Source organism: Lathyrus oleraceus, chromosome 2 (assembly GCF_024323335.1).
Source record: "Lathyrus oleraceus cultivar Zhongwan6 chromosome 2, CAAS_Psat_ZW6_1.0, whole genome shotgun sequence".
NCBI classification, from domain to species: domain Eukaryota; kingdom Viridiplantae; phylum Streptophyta; class Magnoliopsida; order Fabales; family Fabaceae; genus Lathyrus; species Lathyrus oleraceus.
Genome location: NC_066580.1, coordinates 354,318,630 through 354,336,569, shown reverse-complemented (window position 1 = coordinate 354,336,569; position 17,940 = coordinate 354,318,630).

Sequence of the window (17,940 nt, the reverse complement as noted above, 5' to 3'; positions counted from 1 at the left end):
GTGAATTTTGATTTGTAGCATTATATCATCCTTAGAACAAATGTGAAATAATGTGACTTTTGACCATGATTACTTGAGGCCTAGCTTGCACAATCGAGTCAAATGATGTCATTTTGGGATGCCTTGAACATGTGAAGCACTTTGCAAAAAGAATGAACCAATTTGAAGCATTATATCAAAAGTTATGCCATTTTGAATTTCCATGCACACTTTGTGATCAAATGACCAGAACTCCTTAACCATTCATCATTTCGACATGAATTAGGACTTATTGGAAAGGGGAGACAAAGGTCTACAACTTTCATGTTTACCAAAAATCCATTTGGAACTTCCTTGATATTGAAAAGTCAAGTTGAAAGTGGACCAAAAACTTTCCAAATTTGGAAACTTTGAATTATAGGTCATTTTCCATTTTTAGTAACTTTTGCCATGACCTTTGAATCTTCAAGATGGATGTTTAGAATGATTAATAGACCCCATTTGAACATGATTAAGGTGTCTCAACTCATTTCCCCACCTCATAGCCCTTAGTTAACTGCACAGTTGACTTTTGGTCCTCAGATGACCTTAAAATGTCTTGATCAACTTGAGCCTCTACCACTTGGTGAAATAGCTTCAAAATGAAACCCTAGCTCATGTAAGCTCCTTATAATAGTTGTGTGATACTCATCCCAAGAAAATACCTCATCTTATTAAGAAACCCTAGTTGGAAGAATTACATTGATTAGGGTTGACTAGAGGTCACAACCCTAATCCAGAGGAACTTGAGGATGAACTCTGAAACCCTTGATGATGATAGAACCATGATGATGTTGATATATCCTTGAAGATAAGATGATGTTAAAGACCTTCGAAGAATCAAGAAACCCTAATTGGAGCCCATACCCTCATATGGTTGATGATCAATGCATAGAGACCCTCAGGCTTGAATCACCTAACTTCTCCATCTTTTGAAAAGACTTTGGAGGATGATCTTCTCATTTTCATATGAGATGCAAAATGCAATGTCTATATCCCTAAAACATGAAATGCAATGCCCCAAACTAGTCTCAAGAATAGGAGGGCAAATTTTGAGGTGTTACAGCTGCCCCTATTCAATCCACTGTGAACCTGTCGATATGAACAACCTCGGCTTTCAGATGATCAGGGTGAAGAGTGGTTGAATACTAAGAACAAACAAACAATTTGCGCTCCACTGGAAATTTTCTTCTTGTTATCTTTTTTTGCTTTTCTTGAACCCCAACACAAATATTTCACTTTCGCGTGGATGATCCCTGATCACCGCATTTGAACCCCGACAACTTCATGTCACTCTTGCTGCCAAACAATGAACCCCGTTCTCCATTTGAACCCCAGTCGCCTGACGATAATTCTCGATCGTCATTGTGAACCCCATTCTCCAGAAGACACCCCGTATCTCCCTTTCTCCATTTGAACCCCGTTCTCCATTCTCTTGTGATAATTCCGTCGGCAACGTCGAAAATAACACCAACCCCCACTTTGATGGCGACATACCAGAGGGTACACCTTCACAAAAAGAAGGTAACATGTGCATTTCTTCCCTTAAAGACACCCATAACGACTTCACTTGGCATCGCCAAAGTCTAAGGTGACACATGATCAAAAGACAATCCAGAGGACCTCATCCCGGATACAATCTTCAATTCCGATCCCCATATCCAGTTGAACCCCGTTCTCCAGAAAATGCCTAGCACTTCCTTTTCTCCTGGTGGACCCCAATTTCCGCGTTGATCGCGTAACGTTCTCCATTCTTCATTTCCATCTCTGAACGACGGAATCTCTTCCTCCAATATCGCGCTACTGGGGAATACTGTCACGATGCCAAACTCCTCAGAGTAACACCCTCACCAACAAGCTAAACCAACCCTCAAACGGTAACCACGACTCGAGACTAGCTTATGCTTGCAACGCCGATGCATGAGTTCTACAGCGTAATGCTCCATAACCATGGACATGCTACGCAATTAGTTATGCAGTATGCCATGCTTCTCTAAATGATGAATGCATAAAAAGTATCCCCCTCAGGGGACGGCGCGAGCAACTCTGTTGAAGAACTCGATATCGCTCCAATCTCCAACCCGGCTTGGGATAACACTGATGCCGAGGAAAGAGTAACCCTCACTGGGGATGACCTCCACTGAACTCGATCTGCTTGGGGGACTTTACTGGGGAAAAACCACCAACGCACACCCCTGCCGGGGGAACAGCAACCTTTAGGCCTGGCTGCTGAGGAAACACCGACCTCGAACCCACTGGGGAGATACGGAATATTTGACACGGAACACCCGTCAACTCGTCAAACACTGGTATTCACCATCTAACCAGAGTGTCAATTTCCCACTTTTGAGAGCTCCCAGACTCATCTGGTCTTTTCCGATTCATCACCTTGTATTCTCGACTTTTCCCTACCTCAAGAAAATCGACCTCCTTAGATTCGTGCCAACTCTCCAGTTCTCAGACTTTGAAGAGTCTTATTGATTAACCCTCTAGGATCGTCACAATTATTTCGCCGTCTCTACACCATTATTCAATTCCTCGTCCCTGATTGGACCTCAAAGGAATCCTCTTGTCAAAATAAAACGCTTCGCACCACCACCTACAAGTGAGTGAAAATAACTAACAGCACCTGCAAAAGAGATCGTCAAATAAAACGTGCCCCAGGCGCGCCAAAATTTCAACACCCAGGTCACTCTACCTTCCGAATAAGATTTCAAGTTTCAATCCTATAAACACGCATTGGAAGAGACCCCTTTATCTCAAAATGCAAATATTTTTATCAAAATAAACGGATGTTTTTGCAATCAAAGCGGTAATGAAAACAAAAACAAAATCATTTGACTGAATATGCATTTTATTGATTGATGGTGGCTCGTAACTGAGCAGTACACAGGAAGCAATCCCTGAAAAGAGGTAATTGCGCACAAAAGCAAAATCTATCCTAATGGCAATGTGAACCCGTGATCTCCTTAAGTTCCAACCCGGTTACAACCCATATGTCCTCAAGACTCTCCGCGCTTTCTGCCTTCCAAAACAAGACGCTCCCGACCGATCTCTTCTTTTAGATTATCCATGTGTCCTATCCACAGTACAAACGACCATGCTAGACACAGTTGTTCGTTTCACTCCCTCTTTTGCCTGGACCGTCCTTCCGGGTTTTCAGTCCACCGGGATACCCTTTTTTGCCCAAGCCGCCCTTGTGGGGTTTTCGACCTACCGGGTGTACAGTTTTTTTTCTTTTTATCCCTAATTTTTGCTCGAACCTTTCTCACTTTCATTTTTTTTTGTTCGCCGGGATGCCCATTTTTGCCTGGACTATTTTATTCTTTCCGTCCAGTGGGTCTCTTATAAGAAGTATTTTTTAACTGCGTCCGCATTCACAGGGGATGGAAAATCCTCACCATCCATGATCGTCAACAACAAGGCTCGGCCAGAGAAAACCTTCTTAACCACGAATGGACCTTCATAATTGGGTGTCCACTTGCCCCGATGATTATTCTGAGGAGGAAGGATCCTTTTCAACACCATATCTCCCACATGGTATACACAAGGTCGCACTTTTCGGTCAAAAGCACGCTTCATTCGCTGGTGGTACAACTGCCCATGACAAATGGCCGCCAACCTCTTTTCCTCAATCAGGCTCAACTCTTCATACCGAGTCCTTACCCATTCAGCCTCTTCCAATTTCACATCCATCAAGACTCTCAATGACGGAATCTGGACCTCAACCGGTAGCACAACTTCCATCCCATACACAAGCGAGAAAGGTGTTGCCCTAGTAGATGTATACACTGAGGTTCGATACCCATGCAATGCAAATGGCAACATCTCGTGCCAATCCTTATAGGTCACGACCATTTTTTGCACAATCTTCTTAATATTCTTATTAGCCGCCTCGACCGCCCCATTCATCTTTGGACGATAGGGAGAAGAATTGTGATGCTCGATCTTGAACTCCCGGCACAGTTCTACCATCATGTTGTTGTTGAGATTATAACCATTATCGGTGATGATTCTTTCGGGAACCCGTATCTGCAAATGATGTCTCTCTTCAGGAACCTGGCCACGACCTGTTTCGTCACGTTTGCATAAGATGCCGCTTCCACCCACTTGGTGAAGTAATCAATAGCCACTAATATGAACCGGTGCCCATTCGAAGTCGTAGGCTCGATCTTTCCGATCATATCAATGCCCCACATAGCTAAAGGCCACGGAGACGACATCAAACTCAACGGATTTGGAGGCACATGCACCTTGTCAGCATAAATCTGGCATTTATGACATTTCCGCGCGAAGTTGAAACACTGAGCCTCCATTGTCATCCAGTAATATCCAACCCTTAGAAACTTTTTCACCATCGCATTATTGTTGGCATGGGTACCAAACGATCCCTCGTGCACCTCTTTCATCAATTGGTTTGCTTCTTTGTCATCGACACATCTGAGCAAAACCCAATCAAAATTCCTCTTGTACAAAACCCCATCTTTATTCAGATAGAACGCCATGGCCAACCTCCTCAGAGTCTTTCGGTCCTTCTTAGATGCTCCCTCGGGAAACTCTTGGGTCTCCAAATACCGTTTGATGTCATAATACCACGGCTTTTCATCATCAGACACTGTTCCAACAACAAACACATAAGCCGGTTTATCCAGCTGTCCCACCTCAACATTAGGAACTTGATTCCACCACAGCACTTTAATCAAAGCGGACAGAGTAGCCAAGGCATCTGCTAAAGGATTTTCTTCCCTCGGCACATGGTGTAACTCCACCTTGGTGAAGAACGTCAACAATCTCCTTGTATAATCCCGGTATGGAATTAAGTGGGATTGATGCGTATACCATTTCCCGTTAACCTGGTTCACAACCAAAGCTGAATCTCCATAAATAACAAGGTTCTTGATTCGCAAATCAATCGCCTCCTCGACACCCAAGATACAAGCTTCGTATTCAGCCATATTGTTGGTGCATTCAAATGTTAGTCGGGAAACAAAAGGAATGTGGGATCCCTTCGGCGTAACCAAAACAACACCAATTCCGCTACCATTCACGTTAACGGCCCCATCAAACATCAGAATCCATTCGGACTCAGGGTCAGGCCCCTCCTCCAGGACAGGTTCCTCACAATCTTTCGATTTGAGAAACATGATGTCCTCATCAGGGAACTCAAATTTCATCGGTTGATAATCCTCAATGGGTTGCTGGGCGAGGTAATCCGACAATACACTCCCCTTTATTGCTTTTTGAGAAGTGTACTGGATATCGTATTCAGTCAAGATCATTTTCCATCTCGCAACCCGTCCGGTCAATGTTGGCTTCTCAAATATATACTTGATCGGATCCATCTTGGAAATCAACAAAGTGGTATGAACCAGCATATACTGTCTCAGTCGGCGAGCAACCCATGCCAAAGCGCAACAAGTTTTCTCGAGCAGTGAATATCTTGTTTCACAGTCAGTAAACTTTTTGCTAAGGTAGTAAATTGCATGCTCTTTTCGACCAGACTCGTCATGCTGCCCCAGTACACACCCCATAGACCCCTCAAGGATTGTCAAGTACAGGATTAACGGTCGCCCCTCCACAGGAGGCATCAGAATCGGAGGCTCCTGCAAATATTCTTTTATTTTTTCAAATGCCGTATGGCAATCATCATTCCACCTGACCGTTTGATCTTTTCTCAATAACTTGAATATGGATTCACACGTGGCTGTTAGATGAGATATGAACCGTGAAATGTAGTTCAATCTACCTAAGAAACCACGAACCTCTTTTTCTGTCCTCGGTTCAAGCATTTCTTGTATCGCTTTTGCTTTAGCAGGATCAACCTCGATTCCTCTCTCACTTACAATAAACCCCAGCAACTTGCCGGACCGCACTCCAAAAGTGCACTTATTCGGATTCAACCTCAATCTGAATTGTCTCAATCGGTCAAACAACTTGGCCAAGTCTACCAAATGCCCTTCTTCTATTTATGACTTTGTTATCATGTCATCAACATAGCATTCAATCTCATGATGAATCATATCATGAAACAAGGTCACAATAGCTCTTTGATACGTGGCACCGGCGTTCTTGAGACCGAATGGCATCACCTTATAACAAAAAGTGCCCCATGGTGTGATGAACGTTTTTTTCTCCATATCATCTGCGACATTTTAATTTGATTATAGCCAGAAAAGCCATCCATGAAGGAAAACACCGAGAATTGAGCTGTATTATCTACCAACACATCGATGTGAGGTAGTGGGAAATCATCTTTCGGGCTAGCTCTGTTCAAATCCCGGTAGTCCACACACATCCTCACCTTTCCATCCTTCTTTGGTACCAGCACAATGTTCGCGACCCAAGGCGTATAATTAGTGACAGCTAGAAAACCAGCATCCAACTGCTTTTGTACCTCCTCTTTGATCTTCATGGCCATCTCAGGTCGAGTTCTGCGCAACTTTTGCTTTACTGGAGGACAATCTTCTCTCAATGGCAACTTATGTATAACAATACTGGTATCCAACCCTGGCATATCTTGATAAGACCAGGCGAAGATATCAACATACTCTTTCAACAGTGCTACCATTCTGCTCTTGGAATTCATCTTCAAAGCGTCCCCAATTTTTACTTCCTTTCTGACCTCCTCAGTGCCCGGATTAACAATCTCAACTTGCTCCTCGTGCGGTTGAATCACCTTCTCCTCTTGTTTCAACAACCTGGCTAACTCTTCCGGCATTTCACAATCTTCTTCGCCTTCTTTTTCGGCATGGTAGATCGGGTTGTCGAAGTCATATAGGGGTGTAACAGGATTGTCATCAATGAGATCCGGAGAATAATCGCATCTGCATGAATGTTGATTCATGCGTTGCTTTAGAGTCGGAACGAGACAAATTAAAAGGAAGAAAAATGAAAATAAACATTGCCAATTTTATTATGTTATTTTTAACTGCAAAAATAAATGAAAAACAGAGAACAGCGCTTCTAATGCGAAAAACATCTATTTATTAATGATGCAAATAATGAAAAAATGAAACACATGAGGTGGCCCTTACAATGGACCATTACGTTTTGGGAAAAACGTATGGCTTTCATGCAAACAGAATTAACAAACAAAAATATTACTCTTCACGCAGAGTGACAGTGATGATCTTTTCGGCTTTCCAGTTCTGGATCTCCATTCCTGGTACACACGGTTTTATCCATGATTCGAGCTCGCAGTCACACTCAGTTTCTTCACCCACAACACAGATACGGTCTGGATCTAGCATTCCATCACTGGTGAATGTGAACAGTTGGCGACGACCTTCATTCTGTCCAGACAAGCCTCAGCCTGACTAATAGCCAATGCCAAACTTATCCTCCTTCACAGCAACATCTATCACTCTTCCCTAACCTGGGGCCTCTCCACTTTTCACCACCTCCACAGCCTGTTTATAAGAAGCAATGGACGGCTTCTTCTCTCTTTCAGCGAAAATGGCATTCTCCACCTTGACGGTTTCAAATGCCTGACCTGATGTTTCGAATATTTCGCCGTCCATTTCCATGTACTTAAATGATGACAAATGGCTGACAAAAATATCTTCCTCGCCGCAAACTGTCACGACTTGCCCGTCCAAGACATACTTTAATTTCTGGTGTAGAGTCGATGTTACTGCCCTAGCAGCATGTATCCATGGACGACCCAACAAACAACTGTACGCCGGCTGAATGTCCATGACATAAAACACAAATTCGAACACCTCAGGACCAATCTTTACGGGGAGCTCAACTTCCCCAAACACAGCCCTTTTAGAGCCATCAAACGCTCTAACCACCAGATCAGTAGGCCTCAAAATCAATCCCTCGCAGTCTAATTTAGCCAAGGCCTTCTTAGGCAACACATTGAGTAACGAGCCTGTATCAACCAAAACATGCGAAAGCACAGCTCCTTTACACTCCATCGAAATGTGTAGTGCTTTATTGTGATTGCGCCCATCCACAGTAAGATCGAGATCAGTGAAACCCAACCCATGGCTGGCATTAACACTTGATACCACTGTCTCTAGTTGATTGACTGTAATCTCCTGCGGGACGTAGGCCCTCTTCAAAATCTTCAACAAAGCATCTTTATGACCTTCTGAACTCAACAGCAAAGATAAGATCGAAATTTTGGACGGAGTCTGCTGCAAATGATCAACAAGTTTGTACTCAGATTTCTTAATAATTCTCAAAAACTCCTCGGCTTCAGCGTCAAACTCACTTTCTGGCTCAATAGGCGCCTGTGCCGCTCTAGGAGTATCCTCATTCACCACCTGCTTTCCTTTTGCCCTGGCTAAAGCCTCGGCCTTATCTCTCTGCTCTTTTTCTACATCACCACCTCTCAATGTCTTAGGTGCAAACAACCTCCCGCTGCGAGTGAAACAACTAAGCCCGGCATTGTCCACCTTTGAAACGGTGGTATCAACTGCAACCTGATCTTCCTGCTTTTCCCCATTGCAATACACATCACCACCATAGTCCCATGGCATAGCACAATCACCTTCATACGGAATAGGTCCAGGTACCGTGATGGTAATTGGAACCACATCTGTCGGTACTGACAAGTGGACAGGATCAAAATAAATGGTTATCGTTGAGATATCCTCATTCTCCAAAGCAACTTTCTCAAATTGGAGACGTCCCTCATCCATCATTTTCTGAACCATCTCCCTCAACATTACACACCCATTTGCAGTTACAGTACAAACAGCACAATAATTACCACAACCAGGAAAAACTCCATTCTTTAACAAATGACTCTTGACCACAGACATTGGGGTCCTCAACTGATCCACATCCGTCACCCCGATTTTACTTTTATCCTCCGAAATTACATTCACCCCCATCTGACCATGCGTCGGCATGGGATTAGCATTAACATTCGGCGTCGGCATGTTGTTCAAGACTTGGAATCCACCAAGTCTTGAACAACATGCTTAAAGGCTTTACAACCCTCAATATTGTGCCCGGGAGCACCAGAATGGAACTCACACTTGACGTTCTCATCATAACTTGCAGGCCTCTGATCTGGTCTTAACGGAGCTAACGTCCTCAACTGTACCAACCCGAGATCCTTCAACTTCTTCAACAGAAGGGCATATGTCATGGGTGGCCTATCAATACGGTGATCTGCCATCCTTCCCCTATCTTGGTACCCAGCCCTCTGTGTTCTCTGCTAATGTGGCTGCTGTTGCTGTTGTTGTTGTGCGGGTTGATTATCAGCAAGAATCGTTACTGCAGCAGTATGCTAGTAGTAATGATTCCTACCGTGTCCTTTTTGGGCATACACAGCACTCGAGTCACCCTCTTTCTTGCGCTGACCATTTCCGAAGGGCTTCTTCACTCCAGACGACGGAGCATTTCCTTGTATTTTTCCCATTTTCAACCAGCTTTCAATCCTCTCACCAGCCACTACTATATCCGCAAAACCAGTAACTGGACATTCCACAATCATCTCAGCAAAAGTCCCCTGAAGAGTACCCATAAACAAATCTGACATCTCCCGATCCACTAATGGGGGTTGAACCCTGGCAGCCAACTCTCTCCACCTTTGTGCATACTCTTTAAACCCCTCGCTCGGCTTTTGAGACACACCCTGCAACTGGGTACGGCTTGGTGCCATGTCAGTGTTAAATTGGTATTGTTTGAAGAAAGCATCCCCCAAATCCTGCCAGCTCTTTATATCTGACGACCTCAACTTGGTGTACCACTCGAGAGACCCGCCAGATAAGCTATCCTAGAAAAAGTACATCCAGAGCTTCTGATCCATGGTGTAGGCAGATATCTTTCGAACAAAGGCCTGAAGATGAGTTTCCGGGCAAGAACTTCCATTGTACTTATCAAACGTGGGCACCTTGAACTTCTGTGGGATCACAATCCCCTCAACCAGCCCCATATTTGTCATGTTAATAGCCCCAGGAGTGGCATGGCTTTCCAGAGCCCTAATCTTTTCTGCCAGTACCCGAATCTCTTTGTTCGGCGGTTGAACACCATACTGACCAAACTGCTCATTCAGCATAGAGAACTGATCCTCTTCTTTATCCTCCACAACCCCAAAGAAAGGAGAAAACTGAGTTTCCTTCAAAATGTTGCCAACATGACCCGGGCCATTGCCTGCAGCAAAACCAAGACCACCACCATTGTTGATGAATACACCACCATTAGTTTCCTTCCTTCTGGGATCGCCACCACCCCTAGAACCACCAGGACAATGGTTGGAGTTACCCTCTTGACTATTGCCATTATTGGCAATCGAAGCCAGCTCAAGCTTTTCCACCTTCTCGACGATTGCTTTCTACTCCAGGGCGAACCCTTGCATGGCGTTGATCAACTCACTCATTTTCTCTTTTAGCTCGAGAATGTCAGTGTTGGATGGATCCATCAGTCTAGGCTTGTTGCGTCTGGTAAAGTATCTGTGCGGACGAGTTACGTGTAGAGGGATGATTTTGCATGCGCGAGCAATGATTCCTGTAACAACCAAACACCTTAGAAACCGACACATGCATAATAGAGGACAAGTTATTATGATTTATGCATGAATGCATTGTCTATCCATATGAGGAACATTCTGTCCTTCGATCCTGGCTTCATTGAGACGAATAATAATCCGACATCAACATTCTGACATCAATCATCTGGCTTTGCCGTACAGAACAGAAAGTTGTGCTTTAGCAAAGATATCACCCGACCATGTGTGTGTTAAGTAAGTGTAACACGGAAAAGCGAATAAAGCTTTGAGATCAATTACTGAATGATAATAACCACTGTATAGCAAAAGTGCGCAACATGTGCGAGACTCATATATCATATCTGATACAAATCAACATTATAATCCTCTAGAATCGGAAAGAAGTACGAGAAAGTGAATTCTGTCAACATGCATGACGGTAATCCAACACAAGATAATAACTCCAATAAAAAATCTAATCTGAAAAAGCTCCCACAGAAGGCTCTGCCTCATCAACCCTCCCGGTAAAATTCATAGCGAACCTGAGCTCAGTGTTCTCCTGCTGAAGTCTTCCCACCTCTTTCTAATGGATCTTCATCTGATGGAAATAATGATCCCTCTCAGCAAGATAGTGATCTCTCTCGGCCATAATCTTCGCTTTCTATTCTTCCTTAACCCTCAGCTTCGCTTCCCACTCTGTGGTAAGGGCTTTGGCTCTAGCTTCCCTCTGAGTCTTCACAAGGACTTGTCTCTTCTTTTCATCTTCAATGACCTTCAAAGCTCTGGCCAACTTCTCTTTGGTAAGGTCGTGCTCCTTCGCAGATGACTCTAAAGCTTGGCTGATCTTATAGTAATAGGCGGTGTCTTTCTCAAAATGCTTCACCTCCTGAGCATGTCTCCTAGCCTGGTCTTCTGCTTTCCCCTTGATTTCCTGGTTAGCCAGTTGAATTCCAGCAACACTCATTTCTATCTCAGTCGTCTCTGCTTGCAGTTGATCTCTTGCCCTCCTCATCTCAAGAAATTCTTCCATACTGACAGAAGAGCGTGGCTCCTCAATCAACGGATACCAAAGATCACCCACAGGAAATGGCAGACGAGTGAGCTCAACCCTCTTTCTGAGCCAATCATTAAATGGAGGAAAACACCTGCTATTAGCTCTACCAAAAGGAATCTTGCCTTTCCTTTGAATGTTGCGCCATGCATCAGACACTTGCACCAACAATGACTGATTACCCTCAACCGGGAAGTAGAAAGACCCCTGAATCTCACGCTCAAGGGGAGGAACCTCCATAGCAAATCCCATTTGTCTCTTAAGAAGCGTCGGGTTATAATTAATACACCCTTGAACTCCTATAAGGGGCACATTGGGAAAACTCCCGCAACTGTAAATAAAATCTCGTCCAGCCACCTCAATGTGAGTCCAAGCTATGTCCTTGGCTCGCAAACCCATCAACTTGGTTACCCAATTTACAGTATGGTCAAGAAAGACAAAGGCACCCTTGGAAGGCAAATATCCCATGAACCACTTATATAACAATTGAGCACAACATCTAACCAATTCTCCACGCCGCTTCTCGTTCCGATTATGGACCGAATAATAAACATCCCCAATCAAGGTAGGAATGGGATTCTTCTGAGCAAACACCCGGATGGCATTAATATCCACAAAATTCTTCTGATTAGGGAACAGAATAATTCCCTAAATGCTTACGGCAAGCAAAGCACAAACAATCTTCCAATTACCCAAAACATCATGTTCATTGGCTTTGGCCTCCAAGAAAATCAGATGAAAACCGGGCAACTTTCCTTTCTCCTTCAAACCTTTCTTAGTCACTTCCGGGCTCAAATAAAGAGCACGAGAAATCTCAACAATATCAGGTTCTTCCTTAGTAACATAAAATGGAATCTGGTTTTTGACCTGAATGCCCAGAATACCGGCATAATCCTCCATTAAAGGTACCAACAAATTGTTTGGGAAGACAAAACATCTCAGACCCGGATCATAAAATTGGAGAAGAGTATGGATGGCGCTCCTATCCCCATCTGTGAGCCAGAAAACCATCTTCGTAATACTGCCATAAGCCTCACGGAACATCCCCACATGGTCAGGCGTAATCAATGCTATCATCCCCTTCAACATGCTAATCTCTGGATCAAAGAAACTGTAGGCAACATCATCTTTTAAGTCGGCCCTCATACCTGGAACAAGGATGTCTCTCAGCCAGAATCTCAATCAAGAATGTACCCTGCATATGGATAAACATGAGTTAGATGCGGCTAAATGCAAAATGGGAATGATGCAAATGCATGAATGTAATTCATAGTGCCATCCTCCAAGACATCTGAACATCAACTGTACTGGATTCCGGTCTCAGAACTGATCACAACCATCAGAGGGACTAAGTAACCACAAATCCAACTCGGGGGTTCCGAAATAAACGGAACCGGAGGATACATCACCATCATCACTGGAAAGTCACTGAACGGACAACAACAAGATCATCTGGGCAAGTAACCCCAAATCTAACCCTGGGTATCCGAAATAAACGGAACCCGCTAATAAATACCACAGACAGAACTCCGGCGTGTCAGAAATAAATATCCATAAATCCAACTTATAAATAGAAACCCAGATCACGAACCGAACCAAAGTCACCATCAAAGAGTCACCAACAGAACCTATACCTGTAGGAACCAAGCCCCTCCCCTCATAGGTGAATTCTAATAAGGTCATCCTAAGGCGGATAATCGGTCTCGACAATCGGATGAGATACTCAACGGGTTTTCCCTTTCGGGTGTGCCGTGCAGCTCTCATAAGATCATCTATACCAAAGATCCGGGAACGAACGGTCACCGAAGTCAACAACTCAAAAGAGATAACCCAACCATAGTGGAAACTCCACAAGGAAGAGCTCTCTCAAAAGAACCTCGTCCGACTGTGGTATGTCACGTCGCAACAAAATGTTGATCTAACATGTGAGGAAACATGAGACCATGCTATTCCTAGGTGTATACTCGGGCTTGGGTTTTAGCCCCACTCAGAACACCCACCCCCAAATCAGAGGAACCACACCTGTCCAGAATCCAGCACAGTGATAACATGAGGCATGCAAACATATATGCAGATATACATATAATCAAAGTATAATAATCACAAATGCAATAAATAAAGCAGTAGAAGCAACCCAAACTACCCTAAAAACTACGCTAGAGAGCGCTAGGATTGACTCGCTTAGGGAAGATGGACCAGCAAGAGGTCAACTTCATATCCCCAGCAAAGTCTCCAGCTGTCGCAACGCGAAAAACAACCAGCGTGGAAAATACAGAGCCACCACCGACGCTATTCATCCTATGATGGAAAGGGAGCGCAGGACTAACCTAAGAAAGGGAAAGGAACTTTCTTACGACCAGAGATTACAGGGTACGGGAGTCGGTTACGCAAGGGGAAGGATTAGCACCCCTTCACGTCCGCCGTACTCGACGGGATCCACTCTCAAAAGATAGCTCAAAGGAAAGGAAAGGGTTGCTGCTAATAAACTGCTCAAAGAAACTGTACAAACTGGAACAATAAACAGGTGGGAGAGAGAAAGAAGACGGAGGAAGTGGACTCGGCAGGATGTTGCATCCTGGGCCTACGTATCTTCTCTATCTAGAGGAGAATCAGAGCACTCGTAGCTCGGCTAACGCACGCTGAAACAAGACACCAAAAAGGGACGCTGAGACGTCAAAAGAAACACTCAAAGGGAAACAGAATGCCAATACATGGACTTACACCCGACTCCCAACAATAACAAAAAGGAAACAAAATGCCAATACATGGACTTACACCCGACTCCCAACAATAACAAACGCTAACCAGCGAACACCAAAGAAAAAGGTTATCGGAACGAACCCCAACAAAGTAACCAAATATCCAGAATAAACTCCCGATATGCATAATCATTCACCACAAATGACCCCCAAAGATGAACCCCAATATGAATAACAATCGTCAAAAATGAACCCCGAGATGAACCCCAATATGAATAACAATCGTCACAAATGAACCCCGAGATGAACCCCAATATGAAGAACAATCGTCACAAATGAACCCCGAAGATGAACCCCAAGTCAATATAGGCGAACCCCGAACGGATAACAGGTAACCAAAGTGAACCCCCACTAGTGAACCCCGACTAATAACAGAAGAAATCCCCCAAGGTATGAACAAACAACACACACATGCGCTGAACAAATGGGTACTCACACCAACGCCAGCAAATGCCGGAAACAAAGACTCGAAACGGTAAACACAAGTCGAAAATAAGGGTGAACACACGCGAAAACAAAGAAAAGGGTTTTGCCCGGAGAGATTGCTCTCAACCTCCTGCCTACGTATCTCATCTGGTATGAGAATCAGGGCGACATAGTTCCCCTTACCAGGGGTAAAACACTCTCCTAACCAGAGACCAGGGAAACAACAAACTAATAGGGAGACTGAAACTCAAGCCTAATAGTTGTCATGCAATCAATATCCCTAAGTTGAGGTCTCTAACAAGAACTTAACTCACTCTGGAAGCGAGTCAACTCAAGTCTAAACTCTACATATGTTCAACTTCCTCAGAAGTTAATCGTACGACTCCTACAGAAATGGAGATGAGAAGAGGAAAGCAACTAAACACACCAACACAAGTAAACAAACATCACACACTATATCCATACAAGAGTCTGAAACAATGGGTGGGCTTTAGTCAAGAGGGGTCATATCAACCTCGACAAACAAGCCAAACTGTAAGGGGTAATCTGTAGCTCTTAACCACTAACATTGAACGTCAAGGTGAAGCTGATCAAAGTCTAAATGAGGATGAGACCTCATAGCTCTTAACCTTGGCCAGGGTGAGCTCATGACACAGAAAGCGTGGGGATCCAGAAAGTGGGATCCTTTTCCACTTGACAGACTCTGGACAAAAGATCTGGGGCACATGTTCAGAAGCATCACCACGTAGTGCGAGTATAAAGAACGACACACCGAATAATGGGGAATCGGTTACAGATCCCTAACTTCCGTCAATTGCCTCTTCTCTTGGAGGTCTTATCAAATATAACACATGCCTCTTCTTGGAGGTCTTTGGGCACAATTTTAAACAAACACAAACAGAGCCTCTGAAGGAGGACTTGCCAGCAAAAATGCCTGCCAAAAGGTGACAGGACTCCAAACTACATGAAGTAAGAAGCTAACTACCTGAGTGGTGTGTCAACCACAATCCAATGCTCAAGCAAGAGCTAAAGCAAGTAAGCAACTAAGGTACCTGTACAAAGACTAAGCAGTTAGTACTTATGTCATAAAACCAGAAGACAAGCAATGAAACCCTCTAACAGTTACACAATTCAATGCATTAGTGCCCACCACATCAATTAAAACCCTACAAAACAAAAATAGGTCACAACTCAATGCATTTTGTATCTCGCAAGGTGAGAACAAACCCAATCATCAATGATGAGTACCCACTTGAAACAAGCGACAAAGTTAGTTTATGTATATCCAATCAAACATAACAAAGCATAAGCAAACAATGGCATGAGATGAATTGAATCACAATCAGGGATCAAACCAATGTAAGAGAGGCAAAGGCTCACACCACAAAGAAGACCCCAAACCAAGTCAAAGTATGGACCAAGAACAAACCCTATAACCGGGTCAAAACTCTAGTACAAAGACAAGACTCAAAACCTAACCAAATGACCAATCCAGGACCCATCCTTTTGCACATCACCCATTAAAACACTCCCTCCAATGTCCTCAAAAGGACCAGCCTCAAATCAATAATCAAGTGTCTCAACCGGTCTATGTAATGTAATGACCAAAAATATGCACAAAATGAACTTCCAACTTAGAAAATTCATATCAAATCAGAAATGCATGCAATGAATTTGGGATTTTTTGTATAAGTTCCTTATGCCATGAATGTTGAATATGGAAAAGAGCAAGTCCAAAATGATGCAAATGCTATGTGAACAAAAATGCACCAATTCAATGTCAAAAATGTGACACAAATTGTCACATTTTTCTCTATGTGTCAAAAATGATGATAAAAGGTAAGAAAAAATCCAAACCAGTGACCAATAATTCATGTCATGTATGAATGCCATGTATGCAAAAGAGTGGATCAAAAGGTTCTAAATTGAGGATTTCACAATACATTGAATGCACTAGGTCAATTTGGCATAATAATGCTTTAAAAATTGCCACATAAAATTCCAGACATCAAAAATTCTTGAATTTAACACCATAAAAAAGTAGACACAAATACAAAACTATGAAAAAAAATTGGGACTCAATTGGACAATTTTTGGATTTTTTATGAATTAAACAAAATGACCAAAACAATTGAAATATGAAATAGAAAATGGAGGGAAACGAGTTATTTGAATTAAATCAGAAAAATTTAAAGCCACGGGATCTGGCGCGCATCTGAGATCAACGGTTCACATTTAAACCAGTGAAACGCACCGTTTCATTAATCCAGTCATCCACCCCAATCAGCATTCAACGCTCGCGTGGCCTTGGTTAAAACACTCTCCTCCAATCACTCCTCCACGCATTGCACCACATGGCGCCCACTCAGCAAAACTCTAACACCAACACAAACGTCGGAGCTCCACTCCGGTCGTCTTCTCTGACGAGCCCCCCGGTGGCTCCTACGGCGGCGCCACCCAATTTTTTCCAGAAATTCACCAGACCACCACCTTTCCCCTCATTTTTCAACGCTGATTCCAAATATCACCTTAGTTTCTCCTAATTCTCCCTAGGTTTTGCAAATCGAAGAAGAGAAGTTTTTGAATCCAAACTTCCAGTCACAACTATGTGCTTAATACTCACTCAATCTCAATTCTAATCATATATTCATGACCTACACAACAAAATCTTCAATCCTATAACCTAAAATCAGCAAAAGGAGAGAGTGAAAATGGAGTCACGTGGAAATAGAGATCTCTGAAATCGCGTTCTCACAAGCTCAGCTGCTCCAGATCAACTCCTTTGAACTTCCTTTGAAGCTTTATGCAAAAAGAAATGGATGAAACCTCTTGAATGTGCCTCAATTTCCAAATACGTTCATCATGATAATGCACTTGAACTGCTCGATTTCTTAAGGAATTACACCAAACGTTGGATGATTCTTGATCAGTGAAGCATGAGGATCAAGAATATGCAATGATATTTGAGAATTGTGTGAAGAAAATTCAAATTTGAAGAGAGATTTTGAGAGAATTTCTTCAATTCTAGATCTGAAAATGCAGTTATGGCAGTTATGATTAGGGTTTCACTACTTATACTCCTTGCTAATGACACTGATAATCATTTTATCCATTTACTAATCATAATTAGTGAGTTGTTATGCCAATTTCCAAAATGCAAATTGAGCTCCCATGGCCATAATGCACGTGCTCAGCCCCATGCTAGGATTGGAATCCACTCAAGAGCAACCAAGGACCAG